Source organism: Camelus dromedarius, chromosome 14 (assembly GCF_036321535.1).
Source record: "Camelus dromedarius isolate mCamDro1 chromosome 14, mCamDro1.pat, whole genome shotgun sequence".
NCBI classification, from domain to species: Eukaryota; Metazoa; Chordata; class Mammalia; order Artiodactyla; family Camelidae; genus Camelus; species Camelus dromedarius.
The window spans coordinates 67,347,660-67,370,906 of NC_087449.1; the positions used below are offsets into that span (position 1 = coordinate 67,347,660).

The 23,247-nt window shown below is 59.7% G+C and overlaps 2 protein-coding genes across 5 annotated transcripts in view; one reads left to right on the top strand and one right to left on the bottom strand.

Annotated features, from left to right (window-relative positions):
• KCNAB2 (potassium voltage-gated channel subfamily A regulatory beta subunit 2) overlaps positions 1 to 20,930 on the bottom strand; it is a gene marked incomplete in the record, with an annotated part of 77,123 nt that extends 56,193 nt beyond the window's left edge. For both annotated transcript variants that reach the window (XM_064494129.1, XM_064494128.1), the window contains 1 exon segment: positions 20,787 to 20,930.
• Positions 20,931 to 21,143: 213 nt separating this feature from the next.
• Positions 21,144 to 23,247, top strand: part of NPHP4 (nephrocystin 4) — a 103,481-nt gene continuing 101,377 nt past the window's right edge. The window contains exons 1-2 of one of the 3 annotated variants that reach the window (XM_064494131.1): positions 21,144 to 21,239; positions 22,300 to 22,370. The gene's annotated coding sequence lies outside the window, so the exon portion shown is untranslated. Of the gene's footprint in view, positions 21,313 to 21,626; positions 21,841 to 22,299; positions 22,371 to 23,247 lie in introns of those variants that run through there. The other 2 variants (XM_064494130.1, XM_064494132.1) reach the window with 2 other exon arrangements.

Genomic DNA, 23,247 nt, shown 5'->3' on the forward strand with positions numbered 1-23,247 from the left:
ACGTGGGGTGACCTGCAGTAACTAGTCTTGTACTGTCCCCTTGGCTTGACCACAGAATAAGACTGTAGGCCAGGTGGTCCTGAGACCAGCAAAAGTACCCTGTTAAGTGGGGACCTCACAGTGGTTCTGGCTATTTCTGCAATTTAAGGAGCAAGTACTGAATAGATCTGCCTTGATGTGACCCACTTGGCTGGGACCCTGGGTGGCGGGGCGCGTCCCAGTGTGCAGCCAGAGAACTGGGTTCACACACGCTAGACGCGCCCCGTGTGAGGAGCAGAGAGCGGGTCCAGGCTCTGGAAACACACGACTCCCTCTGCGAAGCCCCCAGGTTGGTGGGTCTCGTACACCGGCACCCAGGGGGAGCAGACTCCTCTCCGCCTCCTCGCCCCGCGGGGACAACTGCCATGATAACAAAAGGGCTCTTTTTATGCTGATTTGAAACAGGAGTCCTTGTTAATTCTTCCTCACAGGGCCCACTTCCGTTCTCTCCGAGCTAAGAATCGTTTTCACGTTTTTAAGGGATTGGAAGAAAAACAAAAGAAGTATAGTTTATGGGACATGACAGTTACATAAAATTCAAATTCCAGCGTCCATAAATAAAGTTTCATGGGCACAAAGCCGCGCTCACTTTCTGTCGGGCTGCCATCAGATGCCACAGACGCGAGGGTTTCAATAACAGACATTTTTTTGCCGAGTTCGGGGGGCTGGCAGTCCAAGGTCCAGGTGCTGGCAGAGTCAGCGTCTGGTGAGGCCTCTCTTCCTGGTGGAGGACGGCCACCTCCTCCCTGTGTCCTCACCCAGCAGAGAGCCAGCGTGCTCTGGTCTCTCCCTGTTCTTCCAAAGGGCCAAATTGTCAAGGGGCCCCGCCCTCCTGACCTCATCTGAGCCCAGTCATCTCCCAAAGACCCTGGCTCCAAACACTGTCCTACTGGGGATTAGGGCTTTGACATTATGAATTTCGGGGACACACACATTCAGGCCATAACACTTACTCACGAATTGTCCACGGCTGCTTTCAGGCCACGAGGCAGAGCTGGAAGTTGGGACAGAGAGTGCGCTGCCTGCGAGGCTGCACTGTTTACTTTCTGGTCCTTTGCAGAGAAGGTTTACAAAGCCCTGTGGTAGGGCAATACTGCCTCCATTACTGGGGCCTCCAGAAGGCTGCGCCTGCCTCCTAGAGCAGGGAGGCCCTCAGGCATCCTTTGCACCAAATTATTTATTTATCTAGTAAAAAAAAAATAGTAATTTGCATTGATCTTCCCTATATCAATCTCAGTGCTCAGAATTCATTTTTTTAAGTTTTTTTTTTTTTTTAAGCCACAAGCCTCTCCTCCTGGACCCCGTCCCTGCCCCCATGCGGCCACACCTGTTTTCTGGGCCCGAGCCTAGGACTCCACCTCTCTCAGCCCGGGGCTTCAGTTAAGCGAGGCCACCGCATGAAGCTCGCAGCCTGCGCGCCAAGCACGCTCTTGGTTTCTGTTATTCTGTTCACCTCTTGCGCTCAGGTGTAGCTTGGGTGGTTTGGTGACTTTCAGGCCAACTCTGGGATTCTGTTGAGAGCTGTCATCATACGAGATCATAACCCCCTCTCTGGGGACTGGACACCAATCCAGTTTAATAACTGATCCCCAGAAGCAGACCCATTTCAAAGGCGGCGTGACTGGTAGCATCTCGTCATCCCTGTTCAAAGCCGTGCTAGGGGGGTGGGGGTGGGGAGGCAAATGCAGGAGGTGCACCTGCGGACGCTGATGCTTGGAGGGGCCACACATCATAGTCTGGGGGGACTCGCTCTGTTGGGGTGCGCTCAGCACCGCGTCCTGCAGTCCCCACCCCGGCCACGTCCCGGGTGGGAGGCCTCCCGGAGGCTTCACAGAGATGCAAACCTTCACGGCTGAAAAGCTCCCTGTGTTTCCTTCCTGGGAGATGCCTCCCTGGTGACACGTTATGCAAATTTTCCAAGTGTTCAAGACAGGCCACCTGGAAGAGCCTAACCAAGTTCAGGACTTGGCTCCAGGGTCTGTTGAAAGGACCCCCTCCCTCTGACGGGGGTGGACGTGCTGCACGGCTCCAGGTTGGAAAGGGCATCACCATGACTCATGGAGGCCGAGAATGGGGGGAGGACCCCAAGGACGTGGCAGGGAAGGGGATGCCCCAAGCGAGGTCCTTCTCTGCCCTGCCCAGCGGGGTTCCACCTGTGCCTCCCCCTCAGGTATCTGGGGAACAGAGCAGGGAAGATGGCCAGCAGGCAGGCCCTGGGGGCTCTGACAGCTGTGGCTGTTAACCTGTGGTCGGGGAGGGTCTGAGGTTAATCGTGTGACTTGGATGCGCCTGCTCGAAAGATGTTACTTGCACAAGAGCAATCTAGTTATGGCAGATCTTTTTCCCCCCTGAAAACATCCCTAAAGACTCAAACCAACATCAGCACACGAAAACCCCACCACACAAAAAGCACCCAAAACGACCCCAACCATCGCTCGCCGTCTTCTGGTGGCTAGGATACCTCCCTAGGATGCTTGAGCAGATGCTGAAAGACACCCATGGTGGGGATGGCAAACCTGTGCAGCAAAGGGCCGGAGGGTCACCATTTTGGGCTTTGTAAGTCCCTGGCCCAGCTGTTCGCCTCTGCCGTGCGAAGCAGCCAGAGACAATACGTGAATGAAAGGGGGTGGCCGTGTTCCAACAAAACTTCATTTACAAGAACAGGTGGTGGGCTGGATTGGCCCTCAGGCCATAGCTTGCAGAACTGTGACCTGCGACCTTAAAGAAAGAGAGGTGGCATCCACCGAAATGAAATTATGAAGTGAGGGTCCTCTGATGTCCGCAGCCCTCGCAGCTCTGCTCTGCCCTGCCCTCTTGTGGGGGGACCCCTCAGGTCCAAGATGACCCCACGCTGCCCGCTGCCCGAGCCCCCGACCCCGCTGCTCAGTGGGGTCGCCGGGGAGGAGGGGGGAAGGCGTGCCCTGAGTCCCCATTAATCTGCTTTTACTTTGCTAGTAATTCTGATTTATCATCTGACCGCAGGCCTGATTAATCTTTTCCGAGTAAACATGTAAAGCCAACCTCTCGGCCGCTCTCTGCGACGCGGCTCGCTGGGGACAGCTGGCCACGGACGCAGGCTGCTGCCTCTGATGCTGGACTATTTTTGGTTACTCTTTTTGCCTCATTTATTTTTGACTTGAGTTGCTCATACAGACTGTTATGTTCTCTTCCCTGCTCCCGCACTGAGATGAAATGAGTGTAGTATTTTTAAACCCCGTTTGTGTCGCCTCATGATTGGGGCAGCACCTGGAGAGTGCTGTCCGCGGTGGGGCCACCTGTCCTTGCCCTCTGGCCCACAGCCCTGCCTCACTCTCCTGGTGACCCGTCCAGTCCTGGGGAAAGACTGTGTCCTGCCCTGAAGCTGGGCTTTGAATGGCCGGGGGCCCAGGACATCCGAGGGGTGGAGGAGGCACCAGACGCCCACCTAAGCAGCATCCTGGGCCTCATCGCCGGGTGGGCACTAGTCGAAGGAGCGCAGTGCATGCGAGGCGCTGGGATAAAGGCGCTCCCGTGCACTCACCCACCTAGTCTCCACCCCCTCCACCCTGTGAGGTTGGCTCGATTTATTATCAACCACTGATGACGGCTTGGGAAACTGAGGCTCAGAGAGGTTAACAAGGCCTGTCCACGGCCACCTGTGGCCCTGGGAGCCCCTCCTCTGGCAGAGAAGGAGCAGTCAATGGCTTCCTCCCGAGAGGGGCCGGGGGTCTTGTCAGGAGACCAGCAATGATCTGGGTGTGAGCTGGGGAGGCCCGGGCCGGGGTGGACCGGTGGCTGCTGGAGTCGAGAGGTCGAGACCAAAGGGCCAGCTGGCTGGTGGGTGTGGGGTGTTAGAGGAAGATGGGGGTGCAGGGTGACCCCAGGTTTCTGGAGAAGAGCTGCTGGCTCCTGAGATGGGGGGCCTGGTGGGTGCAGCAGGTTGGGGGAATCCCGGAGCTGGGCAGTGGCTGCATCCAGTCCCAGGGGCCCCTGGGACACCCAGGTTGGGGCTGGTGTCCTCGGGGCTCTCCCTGAGTTCCCACCTGTCCCTGGTTGGAGCTGTCTCCTCTCTCCTGCCACACAGACTTTATAGGTGCCGTCCCTCCGCCTGGGGTGCTCTTCCTTTGCGTCCCTGCTCAGATGTCACCCCTCCAGAGAGGCTGTCCTGGAGAGCCCTGTCCAAAGTGTCCCGTCCATCACATCAGCACATGCATTTCCTGCAGAGCTGGTACCCCAGCCTGCGGTGACATCACCTGGCCGCCCCTCAACCAGACGGTGAGCCCTAGAGGGCAGCCACTGGGTTGGTCTCACGCCCTGTGGAATCCCTCGTGCGGGGACAGGGTGTCTGCTGAGCGTGTGGAGGCTTGTCACGCCCAGTCTGCACAGGCGCGTTTCCTCTAATTACACCGACTTCAGGGTGGGGCTGAGTCAAGCAGAGCAGTGGGAGGGGAGCGAGCAGGAGGTCGTTCCAGCTGCTCCTCCCTGGGGAGACAGGTTGTCCTGCAGCCTCAGCACCTCCTTCAAGGGGTTTCCTGGTGGGAGAGTGCAGCCCTCACAGGCCCATGTTGGGATCTCAGGCTATGGCTGGACTCAACAGTCTCAACCAGGTCTGGAGTCCCTGACCAGGACGATCTGGGTTCACGAAGCATGCACAGAGCCGGGCATCTCATGGGCACGCATGCACGGGTATACAGACACGTGTATATGCGTGGGCGCACACACACACGTTCACACACCACCTCCACCACCTCCACCACCTGCACCACCTCCACCTCCACCACCTGCACCACCTCCACCACCTCCACCTGTACCACCTCCACCACCTGCACCACCTCCACCTCCACCACCTGCATCACCTCCACCTCCATCACCTGCACCACCTCCACCTCCACCACCTGCATCACCTCCACCTCCATCACCTGCACCACCTCCACCTCCACCACCTGCACCTCCATCACCTGCACCACCTCCACCACCTGCACCACCACCACCTCCATCACCTGCACCACCTCCATCACCTGCACCACCTCCACCTCCACCACCTGCACCACCTCCACCACCTCCACCTGTACCACCTCCACCACCTGTACTACCTCCACCTCCACCACCTCCATCACCTGCACCACCTCCACCTCCACCACCTGCACCACCTGCACCTCCACCACCTGCACCACCTCCACCTCCACCACCTGCACCACCTCCACCTCCACCACCTGCACCACCTCCACCACCTCCACCTGTACCACCTCCACCACCTGTACCACCTCCACCACCTGCACCACCTCCACCTCCACCACCTGCATCACCTCCACCTCCATCACCTGCACCACCTCCACCTCCACCACCTGCATCACCTCCACCTCCATCACCTGCACCACCTCCACCTCCACCACCTGCACCTCCATCACCTGCACCACCTCCACCACCTGCACCACCACCACCTCCATCACCTGCACCACCTCCATCACCTGCACCACCTCCACCTCCACCACCTGCACCACCTCCACCACCTCCACCTGTACCACCTCCACCACCTGTACTACCTCCACCTCCACCACCTCCATCACCTGCACCACCTCCACCTCCACCACCTGCACCACCTGCACCTCCACCACCTGCACCACCTCCACCTCCACCACCTGCACCACCTCCACCTCCACCACCTGCACCACCTCCACCTCCACCACCTGCACCACCTCCACCACCTCTATCATCTCCACAGCCTCCACTTTTATCACATCTACCACCTTCGCCCCAGGCTGGCTCCATTTCCTCCAAGCACCCCTGCTTTGGAATCTTCCCCCCAAATGATCCTCTGAGCTTCAGCTCTCACCTCCATACCCAGGAGCCCCGTGGCTGCACCTTCTGCCCACCCTTCTGGCATGAGCTCCAGGTTCAGACTCTTGGCTCCTGTTGGCTCCATCCACTTGGGTATCCCCAGAACATTCCAGAACTTTCTTGCCCATCTCCACTGCTGGCCTTGGGTCATCCACTTATCACCAGGCCCTGCCTTTCTCTAAAGCCCTCAGTGGCTGCTCAGGGCCCAAGCACTTTGGCTTGGTCTGCAAAGCTATTCGCAGCTGGCCCTGTTGGCTTTTCTAGCCTGCTCCCTCTTCCCCGGGCCCCCTGCATACCTGACTTCTGGAACACCCGCCTGCCTCTTTTCCCACACACCTGCAGAGCCCCTCCCCTTGTTCTTGCTGTTCCTTGGGGTGGGGGCCACTGTGTCTCTCCACCTGCTGGGGAGTTCACCAGCCTCAGGGGCCACAGCAGTGGCTGCTTCCCAGGCCCCACACTACTTGCAGTGGTTATCCGGGGTGGGTGGTCGCAGCAGTGGGGAGGGGGTTGGCACTTTCCATTTCTAATACCTCTACCATCCGCCTCTTCTAAATGACCTGCCTAAAGTCACGCAGCTCTCAGAAGCAAAGAGCTGAGCATGTCCGTCTGAAGCCAACACTCTTCATTACTTTTCCCCAGACTTCCACGACGCTTTCTGGGGATGAACGCTCCCTCCCGCTTTCTGGTTTAAATCTTTGACACTCAAAAACTAGCCCAGACTCAGAGGAGGGGGCGTGCAGATCAGAGGGGTGCGGGTCAGGGGGCTGCACGCACTGTGAGATTCGGGTGGGGCTGTACTGCAGGACAGAGCTGTGATGCAGCTGCAGCGGCAGTGTGAGTACCTGGGTGGGGGCTCAGACTGGACCTCCACGTCCCACTCTGAGCCCGGGGCCGGCAGGAGGGGGAGGGGGACCCGAGCACACGCTCCTCTGCCCCCTGCAGCGGTAAGAGGACAGTGGTCCTGGTTTTCCCCACTCCCCAGAGGGCACCCACAAGAAGGGAGACAGGGAAGGGCTGCATCCCCTCTCGGGCTGAGGTCCTCCTCACCGAGCCGAGGTGGGAAGAAAACACGGAGTTTGGGGGATGGGGGGGAACAAGCACGCCTCGCCTGTGATCACAGGCTCACAGGCAGCTGTGATTCCCGGGATGATTCAAAGCCTGACTCAGCAGCTGACGCGGGAGGGAGCAGAGGCGGCCCCAGCTCTCGGTGGAGGTGGGGAGCGGCTGCAAGCTGCTTCCCTTGGCCTGGGCAGAGGGTGGGTTCTAACTGCTGCTACCGCAGGATGGGAGCAGGAGGAGAGGCCAGCATCCCGGTGCTTCCCAGACAGGCAGCCCCAGAGACAGCCTCTCCAGTCCAAGTGGACACGCTGGCACCCTCTTGTGCCACCAGCAGCCCCTGGACACCGAGCCCTCCCCCAGGGCGGGCGGGGTCTCTTCCTCTGTGGAGCCCTGGGCAACTCACACCCTGGGGGCCCCCAAGTGGGGATCTGCAGTCAGGGCTTGGGGGATGGTGGACGTTCCCGTCTCATCTGCTGAGATGAGTTTCCGTGGTAAAAATGGGGGGGCTGGTCGTGGTCTGTGGGGACAGGGGCCACCTACTTCTGGCCAGATCTGTGCAGGGACCTCTGTTCACCATGTCAGCATAAGGCTGACTGTCCACGGCTGACCCCCCGCGTGATTTCACATCCTCTGGTGCTGAATACCTGCATGTTAGGCGGATTTCAATGGTGAGCCTTAGAAGTTGGGGACAGACCCTGGAATCAGGAGGAGGCTGTTCCCAGATATGCATCTGATGGATCTAAGATCCCTAAAGGCTGGAGCACAAACCCACCCCTCCCGGGGGAGGCACAGGCTGGCATCCTGAAAAGCGGGTTTATCTGAGCGCCTGCCATCTGCCCTCAATGGGGCATGCTGCCCTGTGTCACCCTCTCCCCTTGTCACGTCAGCTGAGCCCCTCTGAGAGGTGGGCCTGGGCTTCATGCAGTGTCCTCAGACTGCGGGGCCCACCTAAGAATGCCGGCAGGGGTGGCCAGGGAGACCCCATACTGGATCCCACTCCTCATCGCAGGCCCTGGCTCCGGGTGGAACTGCTGGCTTTCTAGCGAGGGAATCCAGCGCAACACAGCCGGACCTCAGGTCTGCACGGCACCCTCCTGCAAGCTCACCCCTTAGCCAGGAACGCCTGACGTGCAGTCCCTGCCAAGCGGGAGGCATCAGCAGGCCAGAAAAAGCCACAGGAGTTTCTGGGGGGGCCCCTGGGGATGGTGGGGGAATCAATGGCAGAAACCCACTGGAGAGGGTCAAGGGGTGCCCCCCCAAAACATGTCAAAATCCCGATCCCCGGGACCTGTGAGCATGACTTTCTGTGGCAATTACGCAGGCGTAACTAAGGTAAGCATCCTGGATTCGGGGGCCCCTAAATCCTACGGCAGGTCTCCTTATAAGAGGAGGAGACACAGGCGCAGAAAAGGAGACGTGGTGATGGAGGCAGAGACTGGGGCGGTGTGTCCAACAAACTGAGGAACATCAGGGATTGCCGGCAACAGTGGACCCCGAGAAAGGCCTGGGACAGACTCTCCTGCAGAGCCTCCAAAGGGAAGCCACCCTGCAGACACCCTGATTTTAGACTTCAAACCTCCAGAGCCATGAGAGAATAAACACGGCTATTTTGAGGCCCCCCCACTTGTGGTCATTTGTTCCGGCACATTTTCAACCGTCTAACCTAGCAGGTTGTATGGGACGCAGAGGGAAGGTCCTTCTCTCGGGGGAAGGCACCCTTCGCTGGGGGCCTGCGTCCTGGGCCCTGGCTCATCTCCACACCTTGGGGGGAGCGGAGGTTCTGCAGGGAAATTTCTGCAGTCCTCCCTTGTATTAGCATCTGTGAACAGGCTCCCAGGGCCCTCCTGGCTCTCCAGGGGATTGTAAGAATAAATAACAAGCGGTTTCAAAGAGGATTACGGTGCTGGCACCACGTGACCGAGGCATGGAAGATGAATATCTTGCGTGTGCAGCGCTACGCTAGCACTTTGAAAGCCAGCTTTACTCTGCCACATCCATTAAAGGCTCTGCTGAATTAAAAGATATGCAAAAGAAAGCCATCAGGCACTGCGCTTTGGCAATCGGATAATTCACAGAAAAAAAAAAAGAGTTTTAAAATGAAAATATTCATTGCCAGAGAGGCTGTGAAGAAGCTACTCTGGGGAGACGTTGCTGCTTCGGGGGGTACGTGGCACAATCTTTTGGGAAAGTAATTGGGTAATAGTAGGAAATAAAGGTGCACAGCCTGGGATCCAGAAACCCTACTTAACTAAATGCATCCTAGCTGTGCAAGAGAGGAAAGAGACTTAGATGGACACCAACGTCCAGGACAGACTTATCCGGGAGAGTGAAAAGAAGCGAAATCCCCGAGGAGATAATGTTTCAGTGAATTAAGGGAAAACAATAGGATGGAACCCGCTCACTCGCCGTGAGGGCTACCTGTATGGGAAAGTGCTTGGGCAGTAACCTGAGCAGGGGAAGCCGGCAGGAGATGGGGGAGGGAGGTCCCACCTCTGGTCCACGCTCTTCCTGCCTCAGACTTGGGGACCCCCTTCTGGTGGGAGGCTCTGTGTGCCGGAGGCAGGGGAGGAAAGACTCCAGTGGCGGCCCGGGGAGTCCCCCGCGAGGCTCTGCCAGCAACGAGCTAGGGCTGGGCTGGGCCTTCATGTGGTTCCCCTCATCAGGCAGCCCGGTGACCCTGGCCCTGGGGCGAGGCCAAGGGTGAGCATCTGCCCTGTTAATGAGGTGATCTGGGGCGTAGGGTCCTCTGATGGCTGTATGACCCAAGGTAAAGCATACAGCCTGCTTTCATCCGTGGCTGGAGGATTGAGAGTAAGTGCCTGTGAGGTTTGAGCAAGAGATTAATAGAGCAGATCCGTGACAGATGGCAGCTGATCACCATCAGCATCAGCGTCATCACTGACGCCATCACTACCATCACCATCATCATGACCATCATCACCACCATCATGTTACCACCAGCATCAGCATCACTGTCATCACTGACGCCATCACTACCAACACCATCATCACCACCATCATGTTACCACCAGCATCAGCATCACTGTCATCACTGACGCCATCACTACCAACACCATCATCACCACCATCATGTTACCACCAGCATCAGCATCACTGTCATCACTGACGCCATCACGACCATCACCATCATCACCACCATCATGTTACCACCAGCATCAGCATCACTGTCATCATTGACGCCATCACGACCATCACCATCATCACCACCATCATGTTACCACCAGCATCAGCATCACTGTCATCACTGACGCCATCACTACCATCACCATCATCACCACCATCATGTTACCACCAGCATCAGCATCACTGTCATCACTGACGCCATCACGACCATCACCATCATCACCACCATCATGTTACCACCAGCATCAGCATCACTGTCATCACTGACGCCATCACGACCATCACCATCATCACCACCATGACCACCATCCCCATCTCCACCAGCATCAGCATCACCACCAGCGTCAGCATCCCCATGTTCCAACATCAAGCGAGCTGCCTGACTCCTTCCTACAGTGGGGAAAGGCTTTCAGCTGTCCAGCCTCCCCCAGAAGGCCCCCAGCTCCCCTGGAAACCCGCTCACAGGGCCGTGGCTTTCCCTGCCTGCCGCCTGGGACCACTCAATCTGGATGCCCCGGGGTGGTTTCTGTTTAGAAGGAATTATCTCTGCATAATTAAGTGGCTCTGCTATAAACACAGGAGCAGCATCCTGGCTGCTGGGCACTGAGCATGTGGTCTGTTTGGGGCGGCTGCGGGGCTGCAGGACACAGCCCATCCGTCCAGACGCCAGGCGGCTGGGAGCCTGTGGCCATCAGCCTATGATGCCAGCCCCTGGACTACAGCTGCCTTAGCACACAGGACCCGAGCACCTGGCTTTGTCATGCCCTCAGCTGCAGGGGTGCGTTCCCGCCAATTGCCACCTCCAGCTATGTGCCAGGCCCCAGAGGCTGCAGCTGCTCTGCCCTCCCTAGGGTGTGGCCTGTCGTTCGGGGAGTGGCAGGATTGTGCCCTGGTGGGTAAGAGACTTTGGGGAGGGTCCGTTGGTGGGATGAACAGCCTGGGGTGGATGGAGTAAGGGAGCCCGCGGTGGGGACGGCCAGTGCCCACCCCCAGGGAGCCTAAGCTTGGTCCCATGGCCAAAGCTCACTGGGTGGCTGGGGCCTGGCAGGGCAGCTCCTCCAAACCGGGCCTCTGGAGGTTCCAGGTGTGGATGAGTGGACAGGAGGGGAGGTGGGAGAGCAGTCCTGGCCGAGGGCAGTGCCAAGGCCGCCACTGTGACTTCATTCCTGGAGGGAAGTCTCAGAAAGGACGGATGAAGCCTTATCGGGGTTGCAGCATCGCCTCTCTGCAGCTCCGAGCCCCGGACATCAGTGCCACGAGGGAACAGGAGGTGAGGGCAGCTGTCCGAATGCTTGCGAGGCGCTGGCTCATAGGACCGTGGGCACTTGGAAGTCTGGGAAATCGGCCTGAGTCAGGCGAGTGGTCCTCTGGCCTGAAGGGAGGGCGACGGCCCTGGAGGTCTGATCTCAAGCCAGCAATATTCACTGATGTACAAGGAAACGGGTGCCTCCCCAGAGGACCAGGCACGGGCTGTCTGGGTTAGGATGGGGGGCCTGGAGCACCTCGAAAGAGGTCTGATGCACGGAGGAGGTCCTAGGGGGGACTCGGTGCAAGGTTTGGCTTCTGCCCAGAGGGTTCCCTTCTCCCATCGTCCTGAGTCAGGTGCAGCCAGCTCCGCAGAGGGTGGCTCCGATGGGGGGGACGGACCCACCACCATATGTGCTGTTTCCTGCCCTGTTCTGCCTTCTGGGAAAGTGCGTTGTGCCTGATCTTCGCTGAGAGCCTACTTCTGCCAGGTGCCTGCCCTGGGGTGGAGCTGCGGGTACAGAGGTGACAGGACAGGCACATCCCATCCCCGGGAGCACACAGCCTAGGAGGGACCAGACCTTGGGAGCAATGAGTAACCTGGATCAGAGAGCCCTACAGGATGCTGGCGGAGGGTGGTCCAGGAGTGAACACAGGCTGGCGGTCAGAGAGCTGCATGGGGACCTCACTCTGACAACAAGTATGAGGCCTCCCCGAGCCTCAGTTTCCCTCTCCCTGAAACTAGGAGGATGCGCTACATGGTGCCAAAGAGCTGGAAGGGACTTTCCTGAGGACCACTGGCTGGAGGAGCCCAGGGACCCCAGCTCTGCAAGAATGAATGAAATAAAGCCCCATCACAGATCACGTGCCCACTCGCTTGGGGGCTGCTTAGAGACCAGGGTTCTGCCTGCGCCGGGGAACAAGGGTCCTCTTGCCCCCTCAAGGGACTGGGGAAGGGTCTCTGGCCTGTGCCCCCTCCCCCTGGCCCGGGGTCCCTTTGCTTGCAGAGCTTTGGGTGACTGCTTGGAGCTGTACCTGCCACCCTCTCTCCTGCTGCTCACAAAGGCTGCTACCCAGGGACCCACGTGGCTGTACCGTGGGACCCAGCCAGGCCCTCGGCACCCATACAGCCCAGCAGGTGCTTGGGAGCCTCCAGCAGTGCCCCATGGTTACCATGGTTACCGTGCTGCAGGAGGGTGGGCAGAAACCCTCTCCTCCACATCCCTCCCAGTGGTACCCCAACGGGCTTGGCCAGAACCTCCCAGCCCTGGGCAAGGCAGGGAGCGAGGGCCCAGTGGAACACAGGCTCTGTGTGTGTGTGTGTGTGGGGGGCGCTGTGGCCACCATGGTAGCTGAAGCAGCTCAGGGGTCCCAAGTGAACCACGGGCTTGGGGCAAGACTGGGCACCTCGAGGGACCTTGTCAGCTTCCTGTCTTCCATTCTGGATAAGGCAGGGAGCATCTTCTAAAGGTGAACAGCCCCCAAGATCTTTCTCCCGTAGGCCGGTGTCCCTCTCCGGAGGTCCCCCCAGTATCCCACGCTGTCTCTGCACCTTTGTGCCCAGCTCTCCCTGCCCAGAAGGCTGCCCTGTCCTTTCCCCTCTGCCACCCAGCTCAATGCCACACGGGCTTCAGGCCTGGTTCCAGCCTCGTCCCCTCCTTTCCTGACCCCGTGGGATGCACACTGCCCTGCTGTGGCTGCTGGGCCAGCAGCCACTTCTGCTGTGGCCTGAGGGGCATCCCAGTGCCCTGGACCCCATATCCCCTCCCTCGCAGACCACGGGGCCCAGGGGCAGTGGCCTTGTCTACTGCCTGCTTCTTGGATCAGTGAAAGACTAGGAGATATTGAGCACTGGCCGCACCTGCACAAAGCCAAGGTCAAGAGTAGGGTCTCTCCTACCAGCAACCACAGTCTCTCGAGTTGCAACATGGGGCCCAGGGTGGCCGACGTGTCTCATCTGAACATCCTTTACTTAGGATGTGGGTCCACATTTATCCCATAGAGCTGCCCCGTGTGCCGTCAGTGGCCTTTCCTAAACCTGTCCTCCAGGACGAAGCGGAGGCACCCCAGGAGCCTGACGCGCCCTGGCTGGGACCCTCGGCTCTTCTTCAACTGTTGGGCATGAGCAGGGAGGTGTCCCCTGCTCCTGGGAAGTCAACGTGCACCTGTGTCCCCGCAGAAGGGTGGTGATGTTTAGTTGGGATTTGCAATTCCTACTCTGGACATCCTGTGTTCTTGGAAGAGCAAAGGGACAGAGATGGCTCTGTCCTCCAGGGCTGGGTGACAAAAAACACCTCCTCAGTGAGAGGCAAAGGCGCTCCCCCAGGGGTCAGGGGAGCCGCTGAGCAGAGGCAGGAGACTAACAAGAGAGGGGAGGGGAGACGCCGCAGGATCAGTTCCTGCATGACAGGCGGAGGAGTGCCACTCCCACCACATGGCCCTGGACGAGCGCCTGGATGGTCAGCATTCCAACCACACCTCCTTCGGTGGGTGGGTGGTACTGGGACACCACCACCAACAGCATACCCCACCCATGTCAGGATAAAAGCTCGACGTGGGATTCAGAACTAAAAAAAGGGTAGCAGGTTGCTCAGTAGAATGAGGGCTTCTGATGCACTGGGGCGTTGCCGGAGCCCTGGGCAGCTCACTCGCCAGTTTCCAACAATCAGATCAAGACATATTTCCTTGCGCATCACTTTAAAGAGAAGCGGAAACAGTAAAGTTCGGTAAACTGGAAGAGCTGGGGAATGTTTCTCGAAGTACAGCCTCGAAACCCTGGGCCAGTGGCTGGTGACAGAGCCCAATGAGCTGTACCAGGACCCAGGGGACTGTTTTTGGGCACTGCTGCCTGTGACCCCGATGTGTGCCCCATGGCCCAGGACTGCTGGGCACCTCCAGGGCCACTGGAGCACCCTGTTCTAACCCTCTTCGGTCGCACTATACAAGAGCCATCAGTGATGCTGGCAGGATGAACCCTGACCCCGTAGTTCAGAGTCCCCAGAAGTGCCCCGATTCGGGCAGGAACCAGAATCATGCACCGTGGAAACAGCCTTTTATAAAAGACCGTGCTAAGAGGATGCTGTGGATAGACTCGGTTAACCAGAAAAGCGCCTTTTCTTCCCGCCAACCTGCCAGCCCCTTGAGCACGCACCCTTCTCTCACCCTCCTTCCTTCCACCGTCGGATTGCTCCAGAGCCCCGGAGGCAGCAGAGAGCAAAGGTCAGGAGAGGCGGCTCTTCCCCATTTGTGCCCTGTGACCTTCAGTGCCTGTTTCTGCGCCAGTAAAACAGGGACAATGGCAGCTACTTGCCCAAGGCCAAGGCCAAGGCCAAGGCCGAGTGAAGGAGCTGACGGAGAACGGCCTGGACGTGGCATGTGCACCTGTTACGGGGGCAGCTCCACTGTCCCCTCGCAGCAGAGCCTGCCGCCCCGGCAGTGTGGGGCCCACCCGATGCAGCAGACACCAGCCCCTAACCCATCCTCTGTCTCCCTCTCCTCCTGGGCACCGAGATTGCCCAGGGTTTCCTCCTGTCTGTCTTGACCCTCATCTTCCCTCTCAAATCCTGCACTCATGGCCACTCCCTGGGCTCTGTCTTCTGCCCTCTTTACTCTCGGCCCCTCCTCCTGGGTGACCATGTCCACTGTCAGGACTGTGACTGGTGGGAGGTTGGCCATCACCTCTGGTCTAAAGCCAATTTGAACCCCAGGGCTCCCCTCTCACTGCCTGCAGCAACTGGCCGAGGCCCAGACCTTGGACCCAATGAGGCAGGGGCCAGTGTGGTGCCTGCCCGGGCAGCCCGAGTGGACCCAGCGATGAGAGGCTGGGGGTCCTGGGATCCTCCCACAGCCTGTTGTCCCCCATCTCCACGGCAGCTTCGCTGCGATGCCCTCCTAGTCGCTCTGTTCATCCTCCTGAGATATGTTCAAGGGACATGGGGTCTCCTCGTCATCACACACGGTCCTGACCCCACGCCCCAGACACGTCTGCCTCCTCCATCCTGGCATGGACGTGTCACTGCCTGGCTCCAAAGCCCCCACGGGTCCAACGGCTGGTCTCCTCGAGCCCGGTTCTTGCCCACACTCAACGACTCCCACCTTCACGTCCCCCCTGTGCTCCCCCTGGGCCTCGGCCACTGTCCAACCACACCATTCTCCCTCTGGGGCCTGGCCTGTGCAGGGCCCTCTCTCGGGCAGTCCTTTCCCAGCTCTGCTGTCACAACCCTGACTCCTTTCAAGGTCCAGGCCAAACGTCAACCACATCTGCCCCCGATTTCTCCTCCATCAGCAGAGCCTTCCCTGACCGTTCCTGGTCTATGGTTACTGCATCCCTTTTCTGGCCCCTAGAGAGGGAGGTAGATGGGCTTGGCTCTTGGCCCTTCAAACATCTGCTGCAAAGGGGTTCCCCATCGGTGGTATTTACAGCTTTTAAACAGTGCTAAATTCTAGTTTACTTTTCAATGCATGGATTCATCAGAGTTTCCCTGTCCACAGATCCTAGTTATTTCCGAGTCTCCTCCGTCTGGAAGGAGCAGGAAGGGCACTCTTTCCACAGAGCCCCTGCCACACGGAGCACTCAGGAAGGCAAGGTGCCCAGGCAGAATTCTAGATCCTTCTGCCCTGGGGCTTCCTTTGACAGCTGGTGGACATCAGGCTGGACTTTGCTCTGAAAGACTAAAGCTGCTGAGGGGTGGAATGAAAACGTGCTGCACTGTGGAGGGTGGGCGAGCCCGGAGCGAGGCTCTGCAGCCCCCGGGCACCTGCGGACTGCTGCACTGGCGGGCGGGCGGGCAGGCAGGCGTGCAGACGGATGCCCGGTGGGCTCGTGCGCCCGGCCCTCCAGGTGGCCTGGGGTAGGGAGGACGGGCGAGGAAGGTCCCTCTGCTCACAGGAAGGCCATGCAACAGGCTGTCCCGGCCATCTCCCTCCCTCCACGAAAGCCAGGCTCTCCCAGGCTGTCCCCCTTTCTGGGGACCCCCGTGTGGGCTCATGGAATGACTCACAAGGGGGCCTGAGTCACTAAGAGTGATCTTTCCTGGGAGCCACCTGGGCTCCAGGTAGGGCCAAGGTTAGGGCTCAGCCTGTGCCTGGACGCAGAGGGTGAGCATCCTGTGCCAGGGGCTGTCTTTACAACTACTTGTGTTGCCTCACGTCACCAATGCTGAGAAAAGGGGAAGCAGGAACGGAGTGGAGCGGCTGGGAGGGTGAGAGCCAGACACTCAGGCAGCCAGTACTTTACTGGGGGCCACTGCCAGCGACAGTCGGCCCCGCGGACAAGACTCGTTATCTCCGTGACCCAAGAAGTGCTCGCTTGCTGGGGAGACCAGCCCAGCGATGAACGGTGTGCTGGCTCGTTGTGAGCCCAGCACAGGGATCTGAGAAGGAGAAACACTTGGCTTTCAGCCGTTGAGCTGGAAGACGGATCTCAGCCATTTAGCAGCTGGGGCTCAAGATCAAGATCAAGCTGGGTGGGGAGAGCCCCCAAACAGGGCTCAAGACCTTGGTGGAGAAAACGCCCCTAGCTGGGTCTGCAGCACCGGCGTGACGCTGAGGGAGCTGTCCCCACCCACTTCCGCTTTTCTCTTTCCCCAGTGCTATGGTACCTGCACCCTGCGTGGCGTGGAGACAGCCAGTTCTCCAAGTGCCTGTGTGCTGGGCTGACAGAGGAGACGGGCCACCTGGAAGGAGGAAGTTCAAGGAAGGTGGTGCCGGGGATGTGGGCGGAACAGGTGTTACGATGAGGGACACATACAACCTTGCAGGCACCAGGTCTCCAGGGCTAACCACCTGGCCACACCGTGGAGCAGGGGGTGATCTCCAGAGACCCCATCCTACAGGATATGAGCTGGAAAGTGTGCGGGAACAGGGCACCCTCAGGCTGGGGATGGCCGTGCCCAGTGCGCATCCTGGGTGTACAGGGGGAGGAAGGCTGGCCCTGTCTGAGTCCCATGGGTTGTGGCAAAGGGTAAGGAGACCCAGCCGCTGTTTGTGTCTGTGGGCAGGGAGACTCCTGGGGAGGCCCCTGGCCAAAGGGAACCCTCAAGCCCTCCCTACCCCCCGGCATGGACCGGGTGACAAGGCAGGTGATGTCCCTGCCTGGCCCCATGTGCGTTCTCTCCTGGGGAGGCCACGTCCCCATCTCCTCTTCCCTGGCTGAGCCAAAGACCATGTCTCCCCACAGTTGCCCCAAAGAAAGGAGGAACCTGCAGTGAGTCAGGGGGCTGGGCAGGCTGGGCTTGCTATCGGTGAGAAGGGTGGTTTCCACATCCCTTGGGAGCTGGGATTGAACCCTGACCCTCCTGCACGTTGGAGCAGACGCAGCTGCTGGGGAAGGATTTCCAGCACTTGCTGATGTGCTGGAACTTGGTGGGATGGGCAAGGAGCCTGCCTCTGGGTCCTGGTGCAGTGGGAACAGAATCCAGAGAGGACCAGAAGGCCTGATCAGTCTTGCCACCGCTCTGTGCCTGTTTCCCCTCCAGGCTAACAGCCTCCCTTGAGGGGGTGTTTCGGGTTATTTACAAGGATTCATGGGGAAGCAAGGTCAAAGCGCAGAGTCCCTTCTTCCCTTTCATCTCATCCAGCGGCTCGGCCCCTTGCCATCAATTTGATGACATCTTTGGAACCACAGGGCCTTGCTCTGGGGGCCTGCCAAGCTGGGCGGGATGGTGTCACCAAGAATCCTTGGTGGTTAGTGGTATCACCTACTCCTAACAGCCCCAGTGACTCAGATGCACCCATGGTGCTGGTTCCCTCCACGAACGTCAGCACGACCTCACAGGTGCCTCCCAAAGGGCGGATGGAGCTGGTGTTTGGACATTCATGGGTCCATGGGGTGTTGGTTGACTCCAAGGGGCAGAACTAAAGAAGGCTGGCGGGAGGTAGGGACCTGGCCAGGCTCTGCCCCACCTCTGACCTTGGAGAAGTTTTGGCCTTTGGGCTTCCGTTGACTCCTCCGAAGGGGAAGACGCCCAAGACCCTGACTGCTCCGGCATGCTTGCCTCTGGGAGGTGGGACCACTGGCTGCCAGGAGGTGGATGGAGGGCTGTGTGGGGTCCCTGGCTCTGGACACCTTCTGAGACGGACCTCCCCAAGTGCTGCCTGAAGTGGCCACTGTTCTGTCTGTTATTCTGAGATCCCAAGGAGCTGCTCTGGCTCTGGGGCCTTGGGTGATGCGAAGGCCATTGGGAATTTAGTCAAGGACTAAACGCACGCTCCTTCCAGCCCGAGTCCCGGGAAACCAGACCTGCTCCCCCAGGCTCTAGTGGCAGAGGCGGCATTCCCCCGCCACACCTGGCGCTGCCCAGTTGCCATGGGCCTGGCACCAACAAACAGGCAAGTTGAGAGGAGGCCCCCTCCCTGCAAGCCTTTACCGGAAACTGCCGAGCCCAAACTTGTGCCGCTCACTTCCTCCTGAATCACTGGGGCTTTAGAGGATCATTGAAAAAGGAAAGAGAGCCAGCCCCGTGGTGTGCCGCCTCTCAATATGCCCCACCCCAGAGCTCGCTCACCTCCCAACCCCCGGCGCCTCGGCCTGTGACCCTCACCAGACAAGAAGCGGGGTCCGTTCTGCCACACCTCCTGTGTGCAACCGCTTTCCTGACCACTCGCTCCTGTCCAGGCTCCACGTCCAGACCCAAAATGGTTTTCAGCACGAGACCGGGTTCCATACTATTTCCGACCCCCTCCACCCACCACGGCCTGGCTCAGTCCCCAGGTGCCGAGCAGTGCCCATGGGGTTTCTCAACTGGCACAGAGAGGCCCAGAGAGCTGGACCCCGGTCTTGTAAGGGAAGCCTCCAGCAGGCTGCTTTCGAGGCAGGAAAGCCCTGCAGTCCAAACACACTTACTGTCATTGTGGCTGGGTGTGGGCTTGGCGAGCGTTCCCAATGGACAGGACCTGGGCAGCCGGTGCCCTCTGGCCACCCGCCCCCCCACCCCCCGCCCCGGGACAGCACAGAGGCACGAGCCCAGGAACTGCACACGAGCCGGGGCTCTGCAGGTGGATGTAGGTGCCAAGCAACAATCAGGAGGGCGATGCCACTCTCTACACGCAGGTCCCCAAACCCTGCAACGTGGGGCCCGAATGCGCTTTCCTTAGCAGAGCAGGAGCTTGCTCTTGGCATTGGAAGGCGGATGGCGTTTTTGAGGGGGAGGAGAAGTTGCAGAGAAAGAAGAAATCCTGAAACGACAGACAGTGGGACAGCTGTGGCCTGAACTTGGTGTTCTCGCTCCTTGGATGTGGATGTATTAATTTCCATAAATGCTAACAGCCTATTTCCCCAAGAGCTATTACTTATGTCATCTCCCCTTGGATGTGTTTCAACGCAGGGCAGACAAGTGGAGGAGAGGAAAAGGCAGCCCCCACTGGTGGGTTCCCCGCTCCCCAACCCCGTCCCCACCAGGCAGCTCAGTACAGTTCCCTAAGGTGGACCCTGCTAACTGCAGGGTCAAGAGCCCCTGCCTTCAGCCCCACAAGCAGGTCCCTATCATGCCAGGAGGCAAAGAAAGTTACCAACCCCAAAAATGCTGAATCACAAAGTGAGGCTGAGCAGGAAAGTGGGGGTGGGGTGGGGAGGGAGATGGTGGCCAGGGAGGAAGGCCGGAAAGGGTGCTAAGGGGCTTCCCACCTGGAGCCCCCCAGGACGCTCCAGACAAAGTGTAGACCCCAAAGGAGCCCCCTAGGACAAAAGCCAGGAGGAGCAGAGCCAGGGTAGGCTGCCTGGGTGGGAGGGTGGGAAGGTGGGCAGGTACATTGGCTGCTGCTACTGCAGCAGTAAGCGGTGCAGCAGCTGGGTCTCTGTGTCCTGCGTCCTGCGGGAGTAGCAGCAGGTAGGGGAGGTAGGGAGCCAAGAGATGCTGAAATGGGGTAGGGGCATAGCAACCGGGGCGGGGTTGTGGGGGGTGTGTAGGTAGCCAGATGAACTGGTGCAGGAAGGCAGCGCCAAGGTCCTGGGCAGCAGGGCAAAGTGGAGAGAAGGCGCCCACGGTGAGAGAGTAGGGACTGGGAGCAGAATGGGTGGGAAGATGGGGCCAGGGACCTGGAAGGAGAGGCGCGATGAGCCTTTGGGAGAAGCAAGGAAGAGAGATGGGGAGAATGGAGACCAGGAGCGCTCCGATGGGGCTGCGCAGAGGCCGGGAGAGGGGATGGAAAGGGGGATGGGGACTGGAGCAGGCGAGGCTGCGGGAAGAGGAGGGGGCAGAGCCAGGACCAGGGGAAGGATGAAGTTTGGGGCAGGGGTGGGGATGGGAGCTAAAAGGTCGGGCAGGTTGGCAGATAGGGCAGGCAAGCGAGGACTGGATGGGGGAAGGGAGATGATGGAGAAGGAGGTGAGCCGGTGGAGAGGAGGTGAGGACGGAGGCGGGCGCGGGGACGCGCTGGGGAAGAGGAGCTGGAGAGCCAGCGCGGGCCTCGCGGGTGCCCGCCGCCGCTCTCCCGGCACACCGCCGTGAACTGCGCGGACGGCCGGGGTCTCCCTCTGCACTCACCTGGGGGCTCCAGCTCCGGATCCTCTGCCCCGCTCCGGATCTTCCTTCCCGCCCTGCCCCTGCGACTTTAGCGCCCCCGAATCCCGCTCGCTCGACCAGGTTCCGCCCGCAGCATCTTCACCTCGTGGGACGCCCGGGGCCACGCCTCTGCCTGCTTCTCGTTGGCTCATCTTCACGCCAGTCACGCGCCTATTGGCTGAGGGATGGCCGGCCATGCAAATCAGGACGGGCCCGCCGCCGCGCCGATTGGCCAGCGCTCGTGGAGCGGAGCCCCTGGGCTTGGGCTCCGATTGGTCCCACGGCTCTGTGACGACGATGACGGGGCGGGTTCTTCCCCTTCCGAGGCTCCTCCGGCGGGTGGTAGCGGACCCGGCGCCCCTCGGCCGGTCCTCGGCCCGCAAGGCCTGCGGTTCGTGTGGGCACCGGCCGGCGGCCGGGCCTCTGGATCCATAGGTGGGGGCACTTCCTGGAAAACGTGGGGCTCCGCGGCCGGGGCGGGCGCGGCAGCGGCAGGCGCGTCTCCTAGGTAACGCTGCCCGCCGCGGGCGGAACCACGTTGGCTGGCGCCGGTGGGGGAGGTTGGACGCGGCCTGGAGGCGCGGGGGCCGGTGAGCGGGCCGGGGCCTCTGGCCGGGGGTGGGGTGCTCCGTGCGTCGCTCCCCGGGGCCCGGTGCCTGCGGGGCGCGGCGGCCGGGCGGGGCGCGGGGCTGTGCCCGAGTCCTTCGCACCTCCCCTCCTCTCCGCCTTGACGCTTGGTGCGGCCCGGGCCGCCGGTACCTTAGGGTGTCAGGGGCTCCTTGAGGCTCGACCTCCGCACTCTGCCCGGTGACGTGCATCCCACTGCAGCCCTCCAGCTCAAGGCGAGCGCAGTGCGGCCGTCATGGGCTTTGGGGTGTTGGCCCTCCAGGATTCCCGACTTTTCCCGGGCTGGTCCCCTGCTGAAGACCCCTGCTTTGCCTATCTTTGCTGGGTGCCTGTCCCCTGCTGGCCCTGCCGACGCCAACCAACGCCGCCGCCCAGTGCAGATCTGGAGACTCCGTGGCCCTCGTAGGAGGTCCTGTCCAGAAGGCCCTGCCTGTCTACGGCCTCCCCTCCGCTGCCCAGCCCGCTGACCTGACCGGGTCCGAGCTCTCCCCCTGGGCCTTTCGCGAGGCCAGATTGCTCGCTATCCTGCTTGCTTCTTCAGACCCAGAGGCCCCGCCTTTGCAGGTCTCTTCCATGTCTGTCTCAGTAGAAGAGAGCTGCGTTCTCAGACCTGTCCTGCCTTCAGTGTTGCAGTGTGTCATTTTGGTTGAAGTATACGAAGGAGGTCTGGCCTCATAAGCTTGTGTAGTTAGAAAGGTGTACTTAGATGATTGTGAATAGCTCCCCCCGCCTCCCCCCCCCCCCCCGCCAAGTTCCAGCCCAGGTCTCCATCACCGCTCACTGCACTGTCCACTCTCTGTGGTTTTCCTAGGTCACAACCATGTCATTGGTGTGCTGACTTGTATCCTGTCTTTCTGCCTCCCTCCAGGTTCTTTCCACGAGGGCAGGGAGCTTGTCTGCTGTGTTCTCCAGGACGCTTTCTCCAGGGTCTGGCACATGGTAGGTACTAAAAGAATATCCTTTGAATGAGGAATTCCAGACAGTGCTTAATTAGACCTGCACTTACTCTCAAAAAAGCTGCCCGAAGCTTTCAGGTCTCAGACATTCCTGATCCTGTTTACCTCCGGGAAGGAAGCTCCTCTGTGCCTGGACAGCTCCTTGCAGCTCCTCCTCCTCCTCCTCCCTTCCCTTGGTGAACCCCTGCTTGTGAGGCTTCAGCTCAGCTCAGCTCTTCAGCACCAGGGTTCCCTCCGGCAACTTCCTCTACCCGCCAAAAAAAGGGAGACTGGGTTAGGCTTGTCTTGTGTGTGCTGCTCACGCTTGTCCCCTTGTCTTTGTCCCACTGGACACTTAGATTCTTGAAGATGGGGCATCTGACAGTCTGCTTCACTGGTGTGGGTACTGGAACAGAACAGGTGCTTGGGAGACCTTTGTTTCCTATTTGGTCTGCAGAAGAAAAGACCACAGGGAAACTTTACGGTAGATGAGTAGATGGGAAACAGACGCCCAGAAGGCAAGAGACTTTCCAGAAGTCAGAGAGGAGGGCGAGGATCAGCCCGGGGTTGCCCGACCAGGGCTCTCACTTTGCTCTGGGGGCTCTTCCCCTTGGCCTGTCCTGGTCTTGGTGGACAGAGGAGCAGGCGTGGTTACAATGGCTCTGAGGTTCATAGGACTGGCTGTTTGACTTCCGACTGGCTGTTTAGCCTCTGAGTCTCAGTTTTCTCATCTATAAGATGGGGATAAAGATGGTACTTATCTTACAGAGTTGTTGGAATAATGAATATGAGAATGTTTGTGAGTGCCTGGCTTGCAGCAGGGCCTTGCTAAAAGCTGGTGCGTTCTCTTTTGTTTCCCCCTTTCCCTTTTTCTTGGGCTC